General features: G+C 42.9%; 1 long non-coding RNA gene across 1 annotated transcript in view; it reads left to right on the forward strand.

The window, feature by feature from the left end:
- LOC137650674 (uncharacterized) overlaps nucleotides 1-9,471 on the forward strand; it is a 73,900-nt gene extending 64,429 nt beyond the window's left edge. Inside the window, exon 3 of the long non-coding RNA XR_011046041.1 lies at nucleotides 8,902-9,471. This is a non-coding gene — a long non-coding RNA (uncharacterized lncRNA). The remainder of the gene's footprint in view (nucleotides 1-8,901) is intronic.
- Nucleotides 9,472-14,916: the final 5,445 nt, after the last annotated feature.

The raw sequence follows: 14,916 nt of genomic DNA on the forward strand, positions 1-14,916 counted from the left end.
TATCCATTGCTCGTCTATGTGTTATCGCTCGCCGACCACCAGGAATTCCCGTCGCGCGAGCTCCAGGGCAATTGCGACCACGATTCCCAATGGGGTTTTCGCAGCATGACCAGCCTGGCGAGTTCTTCTGGAGCGTATTTCCAGAACACTGCCTCACCCCGTAAACACAGAGCATGGCACTTGCAAGAATAGGAGAAACTTAGGGAGATCTGAGCAACACTCCTCTATTCCTGAACCTGGGTTAGCCCTTCCCCGTCATTCCCTGGAAGGATTTTTGGTGGGGGGACTTTCCGTTCGAGATTTCTCCATCGGACAAGGGGTGACTGCTTACCTCTTCCTCTGGGAGCTTACCAGGTTCTTTCCCTCCTCGGTTACGGCCCGAGGTTTGGTTCAAGGAAGCTACAGGAAGATCAAGGATTACTTTCCTCCTCTCGAGCTCAGGCACCTTGGCCTTTCGTCGTTAAGTATCTAACTTGCGGACAAGCTCGAAGTTGTACCATCTGGACGCGCTGACTGAGGGCTTCCTTCGGGTGTCTCATCTGTGGAGGTCGACGACCTCAGACACCCTTCCATCCTTGAGAAGAGTTTGTTTGTGCCCAAGGACAGAGACTTAGACAGCTGCTGTGCGGAGTAAATCGACTTCCGGTTTCACTCCTCCAAGGCGCTTTCTTCCAGACTCTGCAGGGCTCCAGCGCCCTTTTCTTTCAACCACGTCGGCCTAAGTTATCGGCTACGACAACTGGGACAAGGTGTCCAATTGCAGTTTCCTCCTGTCAGGAACAGATGGCACGGGAGACTCCCCCGGGGGGGGCATAGTCCTAAAAGGAGTTCACGAACTCTAGGATTGCAGGTTTTTCGCTGGGAGGATGCTTAAGGTTACTCATCCGAATGACAGCTTCCCGATGCCCATTCCCGCACAATCTCTGTGAGTAGCCAAGGATATCGCGCCTGCCGTCTCTGTCAGCGAATTCAGTGTCTCTGAACCTCTATGCCATAGCGTCAGCAGAGTTGCCCTGTTGGGCAGAATGATCCATACCTTAGGCGAAGGTCTTCCTTAGGATCATCGACGGCTTCACCCCCGGCCCCCTCAGTCGATCCTTTCTTGTAAGGAAGGATCTGAGAGGGGATGTCCATAGTCGACCTCTCAGCCCTGATCAAGTTTGTCGAACAAACTTCGGCCAGCGTAGACCAGCAGAATCGATCAGACTGGTAACGAGGCGACAGGGCTCCCTAAACCCTGGATCGGAAGGACGGGTACTTTCAGTTTCCATTCCATCCATCTTCCAGGGTGCTCGTCGAATTCAGCCTAGACTGCAAGTATTCCTGCTTATGATGCAGTGTGGCTATCCCGCCGTGGCATAGCAGGTTTGTTTCCCCAGAGAACTCTCCCTGCCTTCCTCTTGGCCGCTCAGGTGCAGGCTTCTGCCTCCTCTGCTGTTTGGAGGGCTGGTCAACTCCGGTAGGCTCGGGTTTCGACCTTCTTCAGCGCCGGGACAAGCTTCCGGATGCTTACCATGAGTGTGGGCTCATGGTATTTTGCTTGGAGCCTTCTCTTCCTCTGCCTCAACATCTGGAGTATCTGGCCATGATATTGAGTCAACCGCCTTACCACATTGGAAACCCCGCTTCTCGTCCGTCCAGCGAGGTTAAGCAACGTCGGTACTTGGATGGGTGACTACCTGGGGACACCAGATTCTGTTACCACATCCTCCGAGCCTTCCTTTCGGTTGACTGTGGCAAGACTGAGGAGAGTCGCAGTACCTGTTCTCAGTCAAGCAGAGTTTTCAGCCCTACCTTGGAACGTTTCCTAGTTCTTCTTTCCTCATTGACCCGTCTATAGTCCGAACGGTCGCCTCAGGATAAGTTCCATGTGGGGCGATCCAAGTCCCGGTGGCTTCAGGCAATGTTTAACCGGACTCCCTGGTCCTATGGGACCAGCGGAACTATTAGACCTGCAATGGGTGTTGACCTATGGAGCCTCCTGATGGTAGTGGGTATTCTCGTCCTTTCCCCACATTCTTGATGCGGTTCTCGGACTCGTCAAAGGAAAGGGGGGGCATGTTCCGGTCCAGGCCTATGGTCAAGACCTGAAGGATACCTCTCCATCATTCAGGCAGGCTTAGGGGCCTTAGTCTGGCCCCTCTTCAGATCCTACAGCTCCTGCCGAGTCGCCCCGTTGCGCGTCGACTTCATTCTAACCAGCAGGGGACGCATTTTCACACCTTCACATCTTGCAGTAGAGATACGGGGATGATTGAGATTCTCTCAATACCACCATCGGCTCTCTCATTCCAGGCAGGGGAATGTTTCTCCCAGACTATCCGAGCAGAGCCTCATAGAGAGAGTGTACCTAGGGGTCTTTGACCTTGGGTAACCAGCAAGTGCTGGTCTGGGGGACCTGATCGCGACAGCTTGGAACCTCAAGCTTTCGCTAGTCTTCCCCCCAGTCTCAGACCCCGAGACTCTGGCAAGATGCATTCCGGTGATGGTGGGACAACTCCTTTTTGTCTGCGGACAATGGGTCTCAACAAGACCAGGTTGTCTGTTAACCTTTCAATGGGAGAGCTCCACTGGGACTTTGCGCAGAACGGTTTCTGGACCCTCTGCTTCCCCTGACGGAACTCCCGGGAGAGCTTCTCCCATGGCGCAGACTACTCAAGCAACCACACTGCGACATCTCTCCCGAACCGGGGCGTCGCTTCGGCTTCATGCCTGGAGACACTACGCTTCCTTCTCAAGAAGAGACAACCCGCTACAGTCGCGGTACGGAGGTCGCGTCATCTGCGATAGTCATCCACAGGGGTCTCCCAGGCAAAGTGAAGAGTCTAAGGTGGTTGGTGCCGTGGGAGATATACCTCTTCCCTTGAGGCCTCTTCTCCAGCAATAACGGTCTTATTGCCTTTCGGCGGGAGGAAACTCCTTTCCGCTCTCGGCAATGAAGCCTGTCGCTCAGCCTTTCCCTGACCTTCAGGCTTAAAGGAATAACTTTTTCCTGCCCGCTGGATCTATCCTCGCTCATGCGAAGCTAGGATCGTCCCTGCCCTAGTCGGAGGAAGACCTCCAACTTGGAGCATGGTTCGGACTTTTAGTCCTTTAAGAGATCTTCTCAAGACCCTTTTACGACAGGCCTCGGATTGTATTCCGCCTGGGGTCTTCTGCTCACTCTGGCCACGGCCAGTGTGTAAGCAATCTTCTTGGTCTCTTACTACTTCCCCCTTTCTAAGGAAGAGGGGAAGGCAACATTCAGGCTCGCTCCTGAGTTGTTGGCTAGACTCAGAATCTGAGGGTCCCGGCCCTTCGGTCCGATTCATTCAAGATTTCGAGTCTCCATTCTGTGTCTGATGTCCCAAGACCTTCTCTTTCTTGCCAGTAAGGAATCGAGAGGTTAGCGCTGGGAACAGCTGCAGTTTGTCATCAGTTACAGCCGATTTGGGAACACAAGGAGGACATGGGAGGAGAGTCACCAGTATACCTCTTCAGCCCGGACTCAAGGACATTCATCTCGACCTGTCTTCAGACCCTCCCCCGTCACGTCGCCCTACAGCACGATGTTGGATACATCGCAACGTCCCTCGCCTTCGAGTAATACTACTCTGTGACGCAGGTGCTACAAGCTGGAGTCTGGAAGCGTCTGATGACCTTCGCAGCCCGCTTCCTGCAGGGCGTGACCCACAGGAGTCTCGATACGTTTTCTATCAATCTGTGGTGGCTACACAACAGCTGGTCTAACCTCAAGCTCCTTTTTGGACAGGTAGCAGAAGGTTGAGGGCATTGTTATCAGGTTTTTGTCTGCATGAACGAAAGAAGTATGTCTGGCCCTTTCTTCTTTCTTCATCATCCCCTCTACGGGGAAGCAGCATCCTGGTCTCTGCATAGCTGACCTCGAACCTCTGCAGGTAAACCATGCTTCCTTGTGTTCTGAGTATTGAGTCAATACTGTCGCGTCCCCCATACCCTGACGAGGTGGTATTGGGAACGTCCTAACCCAGAGTTCCTTCTGGAACTCCAGGTCAACTGCCTAGGACGGGTCACACTTCTTCCTTCACACACAAGCTTACGTAGGCCACATGGTTCCTTGCGGAGCAAGGAACTAGTGAGGTGCAGGGACTCCTTTTCTCGAGTGCGACTCACTCGGATTCTGAGTCCCCGGGTAAAGCCAAAGCCAGTATGGCTGGGGACTTTCCACCCTTCCTAAGGGATAAGTCACCCTTTGTAAATAGCGTGGTTTGTATTTCGGTTACGGAACAAATGACAAATTCAAAGATAATTTGTATTTTTCCTAACCATACAAACCTTAGCTATTTACACATATTTGCCCGCCAGCCCTGTCCCCCAAGACAAGTCCTACCTCTAAGTGAAAGTGAGTATTCACCTGTGTGTGAGGGGGAGGAGGGGTAGCTAGCTACCACTCCCCTACCCCCCCCCCCCGCTAACTAGCGCGGGGGTAATACACCCTCGTTAAATTCTAATGGCTCGCCATTTCAGCTACGCTAAAAAGTAATACCCTTTGTAAATAGCTAAGGTTTGTATGGTTAGGAAAAATACAAATTATCTTTGAATTTGTCATGTTTCAGATAATGCTAGCATATCTAAATATTTTTCGTTTATCAATTCACGAATTTGAACAGTCTTATTAGCTACAGATTGTATATTTACATGGCCACAGTTTATGATATCCTTAGTAACCATGATCAGTATTTTTCGCTAGTCTTTTCAATTACAAGTCATAAGCATTGCAGTCTCTAGAATTTACTGAGGGGTCACTTGGTCTTTTTAACTTTGTGCAGTTTACTGTATACACTTTGACGCAAATTACACTCCCCGGTGGAGTGTCTCCTTGAATATTTCCCGCAGACTTTATCTTAATTCTTAGACTTGCAATCTTTTTCAAAATGTCCATACCTCTGACAGTGGTAGCAGGTGATCACGTGGTACCTATCACGTACTGTATGTTATAGATACCCCATCATAACGAAACTTTGTCCCCATTATCATGAATAGCCCTCCGAACTTCAGGATCACATTTCAGCACATGGTGGGTGGTTCCCCCACCCCCCCTCCCCCCCGAGGCATTTTTCTTCAGTACTACGCTTATCTTATCTTCTATATTTTGGATTTGGTCGATTTATATGAATCAAAGCATTTACTACATCGTCTTCATCATTGTATACATTGCATATCATTACTTTGGGTTTTAGTTTTCCGATTTTTCTCATTTCAGTGTCAGCCATCAATGTCTGAATTTTGTTTGCCGCTTCTTCTCTGATCATATTGTTTGCAAAGTTTACAGCAACATTTCCATTCGTAGTTGACCTTGTGTGAAGTGTAGGAATGTCTTTAAGTGCTTGTTCAACCTCACGTTTTCTTTCAGTAATTTTAGTTGTTGTATTAGTTGATTTAATTATCAACAGATTTTTTTCCTTAACTTTGTCAGCAAATGTCGGTTTCTCCGGTTTTGGGTTTATCAATGTTTGAAGTGTTGCTTTATTCCATATTCATGGCAAGAATGTCAACTTTCTCAGTGAGGTCGGTGGTCTGGGTGGAATTTGCTGCATATGCGATAAGGTCTGCAAGTTTGTTTTCCAAGTCTTCTATTTTCGCATCTTGTTCGTTCAGGGCCAGATCTCTCATGTGCACATCTTCCTTTAATTTTGATATTACTAAATTGTTTTGTCTGGCTTCACGTACGCAGTGTGGGCATAACCAGTATAGGTTATTCCGTTCATTCTCACTGATGGCTGTCACTATGTGGACACATCTCTTATAGTAGAGTCTATTACATTCACATACTATCCATTTTCTCTGTTCTCCATCCGTGTCATTACATATGAAGCAGACATAGTGTACTATTTCTTATCACTTAGGTTTCTCCATAAGACTAATTAATATCTTTTCAATGATATTCTAATCAAGAAACGCAAAGCTAAAACACGATTCAGGGCATGTATAGCAGAGCTCGACACAACACGTCCACACTCTAGCACTGACAACGCCCAGTTGTGTACAGTATATTGCGTACTTACGAACCTTTTGTAATAACTGAAGAAAACCCATATTCCGACGTCTCATTATCCGTCTACATTGGACATATTGGTGTCAGGTGTAGAAATACGTTTGTTTGGGTATGCTGTGAACAAAGTTATTCTTTGAGCCGGTGAAATATAAGTTCAAGATGCCTAGATACACAAGGACTAACATAGCAGACGCTGCTGCTGTAGGAGATGAGAACGAAGGAACAGTTAGATATAGCGTTTCCAATGAAGCATATAGACAGGGAATTAGAACGTAAGAATTGGAGAATAAGTTAGTAAATTTAGAACAGTTAATGAACAGATTCTTGGTTGAACGAGAAGAGGAGTGAAGATACGGAACTATTTGTTGCTCACGTGAAAGTAAGAAAATATCCGCCAGTGTATTGATATTTGTTGCTCATGTGAAAGTAAAAAATATCCCCAGTAAATAGCTATTTGTTGTTCATGTAAAAGTAAAAAAAATATCCCTGAAATAATGACACATGATTGGCATGGTCAACTCATTCAACTTACTAGAACCGAGAGCAGTAAGATAATGTTATTTGCAAGCGAGCGAAGCTGTCCTCCACGGAGCAAAGATGTTGTCTCCATGGGCCAATTTTCCCCCTATCCGCTTGTTTTGTATCTGGAATAGTGGTGTACTCCTACGGCGGCCACGGTTATGTCCCCACTCGCTGGATCCCTACGAGCTAGGTCTCCAATCGCTGAAAGTCCATGTTAAAGAGAAATTTTAGGTTTTGAAGAAAGAAAACTAATAATTTGCAGTCTCCCAGACCTGTTAACAATCGATTACACTTTGCAATAAGAAAAATCTGTAGTTTGTTGCATAAGTTATTTTCATGGGCCTGCATTTTTCATTTGGTATTTTAACCCTATAAAAATTATAGTTTTTTTATATAACTAATAGTTAATTTATTATTTAGTTTAGTTGCATACCCACACAACATCTGACTTCATTAAATGTTTCAAATTACTGATGGGATTATATAAAAAAGATATACTTCCAATACAGAAAAAGACTAAATCATGGACTCATATCTTGTGGTGATATTTTTTATTAATTCTTAGTGTTGTAAGATAGCTAGTTCTACCTAACTCCTTGTCTTTTATTAAATTATTAGATAAAGTATATAACCTAAAGCTTAGATTCATACAAAGGAACACTAAAATCTAGGAGCTTGCAATTGTGATAGCCATGCTGGCTCTTGCTAAAGATTCGGCGATGTAAACACACTGTAATGGTCAAAATAATAATTAACTTGTTAATTGGTGTAAAATATAATTTGTAATTCGATTAGGTAATGATAGGTTAGTCAGGGAACAAAGGCAGGATTATATTATTATCTCCGCCAACGAAGTTGAAAAGTACATTTTTGCCCCTTGTGTGTGTGTGTTTGAGAACAGCTTTCTGACCGCAATTTTAAACGTAGAGTAATGAAACTGGTATGGATTAACTGTTATGTAAAAAGCTGGAAATGATTCAATTTTTCGAAGGTTAAGGTCAAGGTCCATAGACCTTGGTTAAGGTCACTCTCAAGCGAAATGTCCAATTCACGTAAGCATCCCAGTATATTATAAACAATAACATCGGCCCCTAGACTATATTATAAGCTCCCACGAAACATTCGAATGATTGAAGACATTGAGGCTTTCAAGAGGAAACTGAAGACTTTCTTATTTCATGAGTCTTTTGACAGTGACGATTTAATAGTAAATGAACAATACGCGATATGAAACGTTAAATACTCTGAACGAACAAGATAAAAAGACAGTGGAGGTCCTGTAGAGAGTGGGGTTCCCTGCTGTATGGGACTGGGAAAGCAGCCATCAAATGAAATGAAATGAAAAATTAGTAAGCTTGTCAGTGAACTTGTCGAGACAAGGTTAGTGAGTGAAAGAATATGTGATGAGGTTTTCCTTAGTGTAAGGCAAGGTAATTAAGATGGTGAGGGGAGAATAAGTTGTTTCATTGATTGAATGTTAACTAGTAAATCCACTTGGAAAATGAATAAGTAATGGTGGGATAGCTGGAGTTAGTTTATGGAGGATCCATACAATATATAATTTAGTATGCCATTTCATTTATGAGAACGGTACATTTCCTTAATAAATTTAGCACGCTGCATGTCGTTTTTTAATGGTTTTAAGAGTGAAAACAACACAATCGTTAATTTTCTCAGCACAATACTCTTGTACTCCAAGTAATATTCTACTCCTGGAACTGTTACCGTGTCAGTAAACTCTATTTTTGCCCAGAATTTATACACATCTATTTTATATAAATTTTGTTTGAGTATTGTGTGTTTTTGACCAGGTATCCTCTGTGGTGTAAGGTAAAATGTTTTATTCAGGGAATTGTGGTTTATTGAGTATCTCTGGAAGAAAATAGGGGAATACCAGCGGTCAATCATTCGATTATTGTAGTGAAGTATTTCTTTGTTAGGATTTAGGAAGTAATGCTTTTCCACTTTACAACATATACATTTGGTTGTTATTTGCTATTGTAAATTTAATGGATATGCCTGGTTTGTCATATTTTATATTTATTCATCATCATCATCATCATCATCATCTACACCTATTGACGCAAAGGGCCTCGGTTATATTTCATCAGTTGTTTCTATTTTGAGCGTTTAAATCAATACTTCTCCCTTCATCATCCCCGACTTCACGATTCATAGTCCTCAGTCATGTAGGCCTGGGTCTTCCAACTCCTTTACATTATAGAAGAATATTTTATATTCGTTATAGTTTATCATCCAAAATGTTTTACTAAAAGTATGATTTTGATATTGAAGTGCACAGTAAAATATTTGACCATTTGAATAAGACAGATCTGTAGAATTAACCTATTTTATTTACTTTTCAGACTAGAATCATCAAAAGAAAAGGAAATTATGGCCTCCAGCTCAAACCAGATAATTAAACTTTTGTATGTGAGACATTCCTAATGACATCAAGATGATGATCATCAGCAAATAATTTGGAATTTAATACTGAAAAAAAAACAAAGTTTCCGAAAGACAAAATTTTAATTTCAGAAAGGAGTACCAAATCGTCTCATCTGAAGTGGCCACACTATCTTCAAACCTCTCTGGAGTATTGAAACCCCCCATGAGAAATATAATTATAATACTTCAAATATCTTGAAATGTTCAATTGAAAAGTTATTGAGATTTTAGGGGGCTTTGTATGACAATGGTTATTTATATCCCATAGATTTAATAGAAATTGCTAACAGAATATAAAGAAAATCATTTAAGTTACTGTACAGCAAATAAGTGATTTACAATAACGATATTACCAGATAGATTGATTGATTGATTTGGAGTTCTCTGGCATCATCGTTTATTAAATAAAGATTAAAAGAATATTCAATTAAAACCAGAAAAGTAAATATGTTATAAAAGTTAAATAGCATTTTTGGGCTCAAGCCATGTCGTCCTGATGGAAGGTTCCTATAGGTAGCTTTCTAAGGGAAATTTCGCTACAGTGATATTCCCAGAGAATTAACCTTTAGCTCTCCAGAATTCTAACTCCTGGCGCGAATATCCTTAAAATTTCTCTTAAGATTATCACGTAATATTAGAGAACGTATATCTTGATACGACACATAGCAATCTTCTCCCTGAATAGCGTTTTCGTTTAGAGGGGGAACAGCGGCAAAAACAGAAGGGGAGCCGTTATTAAGGTTACCCTTCCTCCCGTACTACTATTGAGTATCTAGGTGGCACTCATTCCTATTTTTGTAGCGATTTCGCACGGTGGTGTTCCCTGTTGATCTAACGTTTTGATCGCTTTTGAGAGGATTTTATATGCAATCTCCAGCTTCTTTGGCCACTGGAAAGTTGAGTATTTATTCTTTACAGTGTATAATTTTTAGCTCCTGCTTCACGGTGTAATTAGAGTAATTTATTGTGTTAGGGAGCTAGGCCTGTCACCTGAGGCGCCATGGGCGCTGTCATTCGTTATGCAAGTGTTATTTAGTTAGTAGAACAACTTTCCCGGTTGTAATAGCATTAATAAATTATGAAAGCTATTTAGGCACAATTATACTAGTACTGTAAAGATATATATTTTATGCATAATTTCCTCTTCCTTCTGTCGATTGTATACGTTAGAGTTTTGGCGATTTAGGTAACCGAGATCTCGTCTCGCACTAGGCTACCTAGCCTAGGTGCTGTAGTATACTTTTAGACATTATCCCTGTTTACCCTCGTGTTTTGTTTTATTGATTCAACTCCCCTGCCGGCTTACAGCTGCCAGCATAGGAGGCTAAGCCTCCCTAGGCCGCACCTGAAGTGGTAGTATGATGCCGCCACCTTCTCCCCTGCAGTCTAGAAGACTAGTCCTGTGTCGGCAGACCCTAGGCTGAAGAATAGTATTCTTCTGCCGCCTAGGATGTCGCCGATACTGAAACATTGTTTCTCTCGTGTGGAGGCGGCGGCAATCCTGCCGCCTTCTTCTACACCTGATAAATTCGGCAGATCCCTAGGCTGAAGAATAGTTATTCTTCTGCCTACTAGGATGGCGCCAATACTGAAACATTGTCTCACTCTTGTGTGGAAGTGGCGGAAATCCTGCCACCTTCATATACACTTGATACAGGACCCTTTTCTCTTCCCCTCTCTGTCCTTTAGTGATGACTTAGCCATCGCAATCTTGTGGCCGTTCTCCTGCAATCTCACCACTTTCCGGGTGGGTTGCGGTGCCGGCCGGGCTCCTACATAAGCAGCTGTTTAGTCACTCAGTCTTTCCGTTATGCTGCTGAAGGTTCTTCAGTCCTCCCTTGGACTACCATCCACATTCCTGAAACTAGCAATGCAGGCAACGGATCTTATGGCTGGATGGAAGCCTGAATGATGTATTCTCCCCTTCCATTTGAACCCTTCTTCTGGAGGAAGGCAGTAAGGTTATATACTTACACCCTTATTTATTGAAAACATACATTTTAATAAGTCAGCCCTTCACTCCATGCTTTTTCTCTCTCTGTCAACTAGTGCTGCCAGGTACTAACCCAGCCGGCAGCATGTCGGCTGGGCCAGTGCCGCCAGGTACTAACCCAGCCGGCAGCATGTCGGCTGGGCCAGTGCCGCCAGGTACTAACCCTGCCGGCAACATGCCGGCTGAACTACAGTATATGATTATATAGTAGCAAGTATATTTGCAGTATAGTATTTACTGCAATAGAAAACTATTGTATATATTATACAGTAGTTATTTTCCAACATATTTTGTGTATCCTTGCACAGTCTTTTGCCAAGCCCAATCCTGTATTGAAAGAATAGAATTCCTTCAATACTCTGATTAGAAATCAGTTAATAACTTACCCTACAATATTAAATAGTTTAGAGGGGTCAGTGGTAGTACACTTTTCTATCCCTAGAGGTTAGAACCCTTCTCTTTTGAGTTTTCCCAGATCAGGAAACTATAGTCTTAATATTGGAAGGGGAGGTCACAGCAATTGGCTGGGAGGGATACACAAGTATGTCTCTTTTCTGATTTCTAGTTCAGCCGGCGACATGCCGGCCGGACTGTGAGGCCAGGTGCTAGCCATGCTGGCAACACGCCGGCTGAACTTCAGTACAGTATATGATTATACAGTAGCCAGTATATTTTCAGTATAGTATATACTGCAAACAGAAAACTATAGTATTTATTATACAGTAGTTATTTTCCAACATACCTTGTGTACCCTTGTACAGTCTTTTGCCGAGACCAATCCTATATTGAAAGAATAGAACTCTTTCAATACTCTGATTGGAAATCAGTTAATACTTACCCCACAATATTAAATAATTAAGAAGGGTCAGTGGCAGTGTACACTTTTTATATCCCTAGGGGTTAGAACCCTTCCCTTTTGAGTTGCCCTGATAAAGGAAACTCTATATCTTTAATATTGGGGGGAGGTCACAGCAATTGGCTGGAAGAGATACACAAGTATGTGTCTTTCCCTTTTTAAATATTAAACTTAGCCGGTGAATATATAATAGCTGACGTCTCCGACGGCTCGACAGACTCCAAAAACTCGTGAGCGATCGCCGTGAAGGTTGCGGGTGTGACCACCAGCGCCGACTATCGGCCAGATACCGCATATACTTGTCAACATCTCCAGTTCTTCTCTGTCGGTCTTGTCGACAAGTTGGTTCCGCTCGCTTTATGACCTCGAGTTTTCTACCGAATTGGTGAAGTACTTGGTTTGGGTTTTATTGCTTTCGCCGTGTTGGATTATTCAATACTATCTTCAAAAGAAATGCTTTTGAAAGGAGAGGAAAAGTGTTTTGCCCTTGCTTTTTTTTTTTTTTAACCTCTGGTTTTTCCATAGAGAAAAGATGGCCGACCCTTCCCTCAGTGTACGGAAGTGTGTGTAAGGCTTTTAGTAATTATTTTATCACTTTATAAATTATTGTTGATATTTATAGATTTACCTCTATATATTTTATATTTTATATCTCACCCGCCTTTATTAGGCCTCTTCGATTAGCTTTCCATTTATACTAAACATCAAGATAAATTTTATGTTTTGTTCATATGCGGTCTTTACCTATTCCTTGTAGGCGGTCCTAACTTGGAAAACGAAGTTAAACAACGTTGAGCCCATTCAACTTTTATTTTTGTTAAGTTTAAATCAGTTGCTCTGTAAGAGTGATGAGATGAATATTTTTTAGAAAATATTTTAAGAAATATATTCTTTGAATAGTCTTCGTGCTGTTTTTTTCAAAGATGAACTAACGTTTGGTTTATTTATGCTACGCAGTTTGCGCTCTATCGTTACGATAGAGAAAGAGAGAATCACGGTTTCACTTTGCAGAAAGAGTAAATCGATTTTGACGTTTTGTTCATTCTTCTTTCAAACTGAAGTGTTTTAGATACTAATTTAAAGGAACTTGTTAATTTTCAATTTCTTAGTCCTTTCAGTTTTTTCCTTTGGTCAAATAACCTGTTATTGACGAAGGGTGAGTGGGCCATTCTCTTGTGTGTGACAAGAGAGAGAGAGAGAGAGAGAGAGAAAGAGAGAACGATCCGATCTTTATTCTCGTCCCAAGTCTCTGTACAAGGAGTTTGGGAGCGAGTAACGTTGTTCTCGATTCAGTTTTTTACTCTCGTCCCAAGTCTCTGTACGGGGAGAGAGGATAAAACGTTTTAGTTTTTATTCTCGTCCCAAGGCACTGTCCGGTGAGAGATTGAAAACGTAGTCCTTAGTGAACTAGTGTTTAGTCTCCTCCCCAGTCACTGATCTTTTTAACTTTATATATTTCCGTTTTATTCGATATATATGTATATGTTTATTGATTTTTGCATGTGTGTTTCATTTTGTACTTATGTGCTTACATTATACGACTCATTTCGCAATTCTAACCTTTTGATGTAAGGGAGAATTGCGTGTTTCAGGTAGAAGTCAGTTTTATTCATGTCTAATGTGAAATTATTGAAAAATCCGATATCAGTGAAGTAAGTGCAAAAAACATGTTCTGTGTTGCGGAGGGTTCGTTTGTTCGTGCTTGTCACTTGCCTAGTCCGAGACCTCTTTCAGGCTCCCCTGCACCAGGGAGAAGGAATGTCGTAGGACCTAAGGGAGTGAGGAGTGTAAACCAACGAACAGACGTTCCCTCAAAGGTATCGGACGTTGCTCGGCAAGCACGTCCTTGCCATAAGACAGGAGAGACGAAGTTTCTCCTCGTCTTCCGATGATTCGTCTCTTTAAAAGCCTGGGCGTATAGTTTCGAGACGGTTGAAACGTTTATTAGTTCCTTCAGAACAAGTTCAACGTCCTAGCTGTAGTCATAATAAGAGTCCCGTTCATAGCGATGACGTTCATGTACAGACGTTTCTGCTACAGACTCGACGTGACGTTGAGCGGTGGACGCCGTGGACACAACGTGACGTCGAGTGTCAGTCGCCGTAGTCTCGATATAGCATCGATCAGCAGTCACTGCTGTTTACTACGTGACGTTTGAACGTCAGCCACTGCAGTCACAGGTTGATCCGAAGTTAGATATGCTGTTAAAGGTTTCTTCTTCAATAGAAGCTTTCGATCCTGTTCCTGTGCGAATGGATCCTTTGCTTTTTGTACGTCACGGTTCTGGGATACGTGATTCGGGTCTTCAACCTTCTAGACGAGCTTTGTTACACCACGCTGACGTTATCTCTAGTGACAGCTTTGCTGTTAAGCGAGATGCGGAGCATAAATCTCGATGTAACTTTGATCGCTTTGAACGTCAGCCACCGCAGTCACAGCGTGACGTTGAGATGCAGAACGTGACATTGAGCGGTGGACACCATAGACATGACGTGACGTCGAGGGTCAGTCATCGTAGTCACGATATAGCATCGAACAGCAGTCACCGCTGTTACTACGGGACGTTTGAACGTCAGTTACTTCTGTCACGACGTGTAGTAGAATAACATTCTCTGCAGTCACAACGTGACATCGACCCTCCAACTTTAACTTCTGTTCATATACAAGTGGATGTAGCCTGTCAGGCTTTTCCTTCACGTCATTCTGAATACAGTGAACCCTCGTTTATCGCGGTAGATAGGTTCCAGTCGCGGCCGCGATAGGTGAAAATCCGCGAAGTAGTGACACCATATTTACCTATTTATTCAACATGTATATTCAGACTTTTAAAACCTTCCCTTGTACGTAGTACTGTTAACAAACTACCCTTTAATGTACAGAACACTTAATGCATGTACTACAGTACCCTAAACTAAAACAGGCACAAATATTAAAGGTGATTTTATATCATGCATTTCCTAAACATGCTAAAAAGCACGATAAAAAATGGCAACCAATGTTTTGTTTACATTTATCTCTGATCATAATGTAGAAACAAACTGGAGGTAGAGCTTTGCTTATTACCCAAACATATTTCCCATACTT

Source organism: Palaemon carinicauda, chromosome 12 (assembly GCF_036898095.1).
Source record: "Palaemon carinicauda isolate YSFRI2023 chromosome 12, ASM3689809v2, whole genome shotgun sequence".
NCBI lineage: Eukaryota > Metazoa > Arthropoda > Malacostraca > Decapoda > Palaemonidae > Palaemon > Palaemon carinicauda.